Source organism: Cryptotermes secundus, unplaced genomic scaffold (assembly GCF_002891405.2).
Source record: "Cryptotermes secundus unplaced genomic scaffold, Csec_1.0 scaffold484, whole genome shotgun sequence".
NCBI lineage: Eukaryota > Metazoa > Arthropoda > Insecta > Blattodea > Kalotermitidae > Cryptotermes > Cryptotermes secundus.
In genome coordinates, this window is record NW_019734968.1 from 78,414 (window position 1) to 84,517 (window position 6,104).

Genomic DNA, 6,104 nt, shown 5'->3' on the forward strand with positions numbered 1-6,104 from the left:
GCGCTGGTCATCCTCTAACTTCTCCTACCCACTCTTAAACTGGGAAAACCAGTCATAAACTGCGGATTTCTTTTGTGTGGTATCACCGTAAACTTGCTGTAAGACCAGTTGCGTCTCTGAAGCAGATTTTCCCAATTTGCACATGAAATTGATGTTCGCACACTGTTCGAACTGCGACATTGTGCCGAATGACCAACACTCCTGTCTAATTCAAACGGAATTGTAACCACACTGCACACTGAAACCTGTCCAGACCTGTTGCACCTGTGAGCAAACATGCTGAGCTCCTCACCACAACAGTGTGTGCGCTATCTTATCGCTCGTTCTCTGTCTGCAGGGGAATTCTGGGAACTTTTTGACTGCCCTACATAATTTTGGGGCTTCCCTACTGGGTTGGTTTGTGTCAGAATGGAAAGTCATGATGGGCATGTGCGAACACAGTAATGAGCGCTTAGGTAACATAAAGAGCAGATATTTTCTGTGCTGCCACAGGGAACATTAGTTTCTGAGGAAGGCCCCTGCATTATGAACTTAATACATTCTAAGTTTATGAAGTCTAGAGAAGAAATTCATAGAGAACAGCTTCTATGGGGTAGATGTAATGAAAAACAGCTACAGCAAGAAGGGGGTAGATTGTTTGATGTATGGTGTTGTACAGCCATGACTGATAGAAGATATGATGCTTTTACAGAACTATACAAATTCAGAGAAGGTTTTAGTGGGTCCATGTGGTGAGATATACCCACCAAGCCATGATGCAAACCAGGCCACAAATATAAAATCAGAGGAAGTCTCAGACTCACATGAGGAAGTGGATCCTCTGCGAATAACAATCCAGGACATAAAGGCTGAACCTGAGGTGAGCTGTATGTTTCTGTAAGTCCACTGTTAGGCAGATATCACAGATATGCAGAAATGTCAATTGTCTTTCTCATCTCATCTCATTCCATCGCCCTGGCTGTCTGTGCACATGAAACAACTCCACTGTGCTGCTGACTGGCCTTTGAAGGTCTTTTTCTGAAGTGTCTCTAGACAGTTGTATTTTGTTGAATGAATGTTGCTTTCCTTTTAAGCAGTTCTGTTGCAGATGAAATTAAATTTTGCGTAAACTGAACTGCTTTTCAGAGAAATTCTGTAGCAGCAAAAATCCTTATGGAGTCATGATATTGTTCACATTTAGTTACTGGTACACTTAATAGAACCAAGGATTTAAATTACCAGGACTCTTGTAAGCTAATCATAATGAACCCCACAAAATATTTGTTATGTGATAAAGTAGTTTCAGGGTTACAAAGGATTCTGCATTCTCTTGCAACAAGAGTGACTGATAGAAGATATGATGGTTTTACAGAACCATACAAATTCAGAGAATGAAGATACACACCCAACAAGTCATGCAGACCAGGCCGTGAATATGAATGCTGAGGAAGTCTCAGACACACATGAGGAAGTGGATCCTCTGCAAATAACATTTCAGGAGATAAAGGCTGAACCTGAGGTGAGGTGTATGTTTCTGTATGTCCACTGTTGGAGAGAGATCACAAATATGCAGAAATGCCAGTTCTCCCCATCTGTCAGGCAGCTGTCTGTACACATGAAACAGCTCCACTGTGCTGCTGACTGGCCTATGAAGATATTTTTTGAAGTGTCTCTAGACAGTTATAGTTTTTTGAATGAAAGGATATTGCTTTCATTTTAAGCAGTTCTGATGCAGATGAAATTAAATTTTGTGTAAACTGAATTGTGTTTCAGAGAAATTCTGTAGCAGCAAAAATCTTTATGGAGTCACGATACTGTTCATATTTAGTTACTGGTACACTTATCAGAACCAAGGATTTAGATTACCAGAACTCTTGTAAGCTAATTATAATGAACCGCACAAGATATTTATCATGTGATGCACAGGTTTCAAGGTTACAAAGGATTCTGCATTCTCTTGCAACAAGAGTGGAAAGAATTGTACTGCAGAGCTCAGAAGAAATATTTCCATCTGTGAGAGAAAGGATTGTGTTTTGTGCTTGTGTGTACAGACAAGAATTTTATTTTCATATGCCAGCTCTATTCACCAAATAAATAATTTGAAAGGGTTTGTACTGGGTCTGTTTGGCTTAGGATACAGAGCCATGATGAGCATGTGTGACCACAGTAATGAGCCCTTTGTGTCTTTCTCAACAAATCCTATAAGCATTCATCTTCTCCCCATATGAGCTGCCCATCTCATCCTCCTTGACTTGATGATTTTAATTATGCTTAGTGAACAAAGGTTACAAGTTATGGAGCTCCTCATGCAGTTTTTAGATACCAAAGGAAGCAGATATTTTCTGTACTGCTGCAGTTATTGTTAGTTTCGTGGGAAGAGCACTGAGCTATGAGTGATCTTGATAGCTGTAGAGAAGGAAATGTGTACAAAACAGCTCTTATGAGCTAGGTGTAATGAGAAGCAGCCATAGCAGGGAGAGCATATGCTGTTTAATGTTTGGTGTTGTGCATCCATTTCTGAGAAAGATGTGATGGTTTTTACAGGACTGTATGAATTCTGAGAATGTTTTAGTGGGTCCATATGGTGAGACATACCCAACACCTCATGATGCAAATCAGGCCATGAATGTAAAACCTGACACAGTCTCAGATGCAGAAGAAGAAAAGGATTCTGTTGCAATACCATTTCCAGAACTAAAGGCTGAACCTGAGGTGAGCTGTATGTGCACTGTTAGGCAGGTAACACAAATGTGCAGAAGTGTCAGTAATCTTTCTTATTTCCGTCTCTCTGGCTGTCTGTGCATGTGAAGCAGCTCTACTGCACTGTTGACCAGATTCTGAAGGTTTCTTATTTCTGAAATGTCTAGGCAAATGTAGTTTGTTGAATGTGCATGTTATGTATCTGTCCCAATGTGTTTTAAGCAGATCTAATATGGATGGAATGAAATACTGTGTAAACTGAATGTTTTTGGTAAATTCTATACAGGAAAAATCCTTCACATTTTCCTTGTCTGTCCAGTCCACTAAACAGTGCTTTGGCACTACATCATAGGGTTCCCAGGATCTATAAATGCTGAAGTTTATCATTTGTTTTCTGTCTTTGATGCAGTATGTATCAATGTAATAACAGAGGTGACATTATATTGAGGATTTGTTATAGGATAACTAATAATTCTCTAAAGATTTGTGACATTGTGGAACAGATTATAGACACATGTTGCCTGTTGCCTCTGTACCTGTAGTCGGGTGATTGGTTGTCATGACAGATTTCTTGTTATTTTCTGTTAGACAGAAAGTGACTCAACATTAGATACAAAGAATGTGTAAAAGATGTAGAAAGCAGTAGTGAAGAATTGGCATTGGCAACACATCCTAATATATAGATACAGTTATCGTGATGTGGCATATACAATGGGTGTAATTAAACACACAAATAAAGCTATTAATGAACTTCGAAGAAAATTTCTATATATACATATAGACGGAGGTTCTTACTTTTCTCGCCTGGTTCCCAGCTCTGCATTTCACAGCATCTGATGCACTGCTGGCTGCAGGGCACATACAAATGTTGCCAATGACTCCTGCCTGTAACCAGTAACGCTTGGAATGAATTATACAAATCACAGGTCACAGAAGTATTTGAAAATGCTGTCCCCCTACTTGTCGACATTCCTTGCACCAGCAGAAGATGTTCTGATTAAACCTTAAAGCTGTTGTGCAGGAATATTTCCAATTTCCCTATGAATATTTATTTTAGTTCTTCCTTGTGGGGTTTACTGTTTTAAACTTTGTGCTGCAAAGAACCACAGAAGAAAATATCACAAGAATTAAGGTCGGGTGAATGTGCCTGCCAAATATCAGTGCTGATATTTCTGTCCCCGAAGGTATCATACAAAGCCTGCATAGACATACATGCAATGTGGTCAGTAGCTTAGTCTTGCTGAAGCCAGCCATAGAGTGTGTCATCTTCTGTTAACTCTTGAAAGAATTGTCTGAGAATGACCTGTACATATCTTTCACAATTAATTGTTCCACTAAAAGATGCAGGTAAAGGAATCCTTCTTGCCCTTCCAGCATGCCAGTCTCCAACTTTCACTGGATCTTACCACACTTCGTGGGTTAGATATGGATTCTGTGAATTCCAGTAACAATAATTTTTCCTATTTATGTACCCTGCAAGTGAACGAACCCATGCTTCATCAGGAAGCATGTCACGTGTATATATATATATATTGTAACGTGTTTCGTCACTGAATACGCCGTAGAGATCGTTAATTGGTTTATTTAACAACCTACAAATCATGGCTACAATTAATTATAACACAGTTGCGGGTTTCCACACTTTACAAACCCTACGACCAAAGTCTTCACGTACTAATACGCGGGAGCTATACAAATCTCCCTGAATTACACACCATATATAACTGTACTACAGCACTCGCTAAGTCTCGAAAGCACACAATAAGTCTTCCGCTCGCTGACTTCTTAGTTATCACACGCGTCTGTAACTCGTAACTCGCGAACTGAGAACTGTCGTCGGCGGCTCTGTAGCTCCCTTATAAACCCTCAGCAGGGCAATGAGAAAACAACCACGTGGTAGGCATCACTGTTTATCCGCGTTGCCTAGCGACCAGCGCGCTGGGACTCAGCTCTCTTCAGCTCCGCTCGGCACGTCACCGTGGGGAGAGTGGCGGTGTGATGACTCGCCTATTATCATAGTAACGAGAGCGCTATGTTACCGCCACGTGCCGCTGGGGAGGTAGGGGTCCTCCGTTGCGCAACATGTCACACTGCTCCCTCCTTAAGGCTGTTCGTCCCGAATAGCCTAATGGTGCTTCCCCCATTCCTTTTCTTTGGAGGCTGTTCTTGCAGCATCTTCTTTGTGTCCTGCTACTGTTTCTCTTCTCCCCGTTGCTCTGCTCTCCAACTGCTACATCTTCCCCCTTTTTATGGTTGCTCGTCTCGAGCAGCTCCATGATAAGGCACGAGGTGAATGAGGTGTACAACCAATATCCTCGACCTAGGGGTCTTCTGGATTTGGTAAACCACATCATTTATCCGGGTCACTACTTTGTAAGGACCTTCCCATGATGCTTGTAGTTTCGGCGATTTCCCTTTCTGCGAGTTGGGCGATAGAGCCAGACTCTGTCGCCTTCGTCGTAACCTGCAGAGTTGGCCAGTTTATCGTACCGAGTTTTCATCCGGTCACTGGCGAGCTTCAGGTTTTTCCGGGCATAATTGTGGATGTCGTGCAGATTATCCACTAAGTCTGCTGCATAATCGGTGTTGGGTTGTTCTTTGTCTGGCGGTGCTCCAAAGAGCAGGTCACAAGGTAGTCGTAGTTCTCGTCCGAACACTAGGCCAGCAGGGGTCAGGCCCGTAGTGTTGTGAGTGGATGCCCTGTAAGCTAGGAGAAAGAGGGGTAACCTCTCATCCCAGTCCCTTTGGTGCGATGAGACGACCTTCCGCAAGTGCTCCTCGATGGTCTTGACGTAGCGTTCCACCATTCCATCCGACTGTGGGTGCAGGGGTGTGGTGCACATCTTTCTCACTCCCAGGCATTGCAAAACTCGCAGTAGATGAAACTCGAAGTTACGGCCTTGGTCACTGTGCAACTCCCGAGGTATACCGAAGCGGCAGAAGAAGTTGGCAACCAGAACTTCCGCTATTGTCGAAGGCTCCTGATTCGGGATGGAGTACACTTCCGGCCACTTGGTGAAGTAGTCCATAACGATCAGTAAGTATCGGTTTCCTTGGTCGCTTCGTGGGAAGGGCCCTGTGATATCAATGCTCCTCTCTCGAAGGGAGCCCCGACATTATACATGTGCATTTGCCCACAATTCCTGGTCCGCGGCCCCTGACTGGCTGCACATGTGTCACACTCGACACCATTTCTCAACATCGGTTCTTGCTTGGAGCCAGTAGAATCTCTGCCGAACCTTATTCAGAGTTTTGTTGACACCGAAGTGACCTCCTGACGGTCCACCGTGCAGTTCGCTCAGAATGTCCTTCACTCTGCTCCGAGGAATAATTACCTGGGCTACTTGACGTCTTCCGGTGACGGATTCCCAGTCACGCTCTAGTACGCCGTTTCTCACAGCGAGCGATTTCCACTGGGCCCAGTA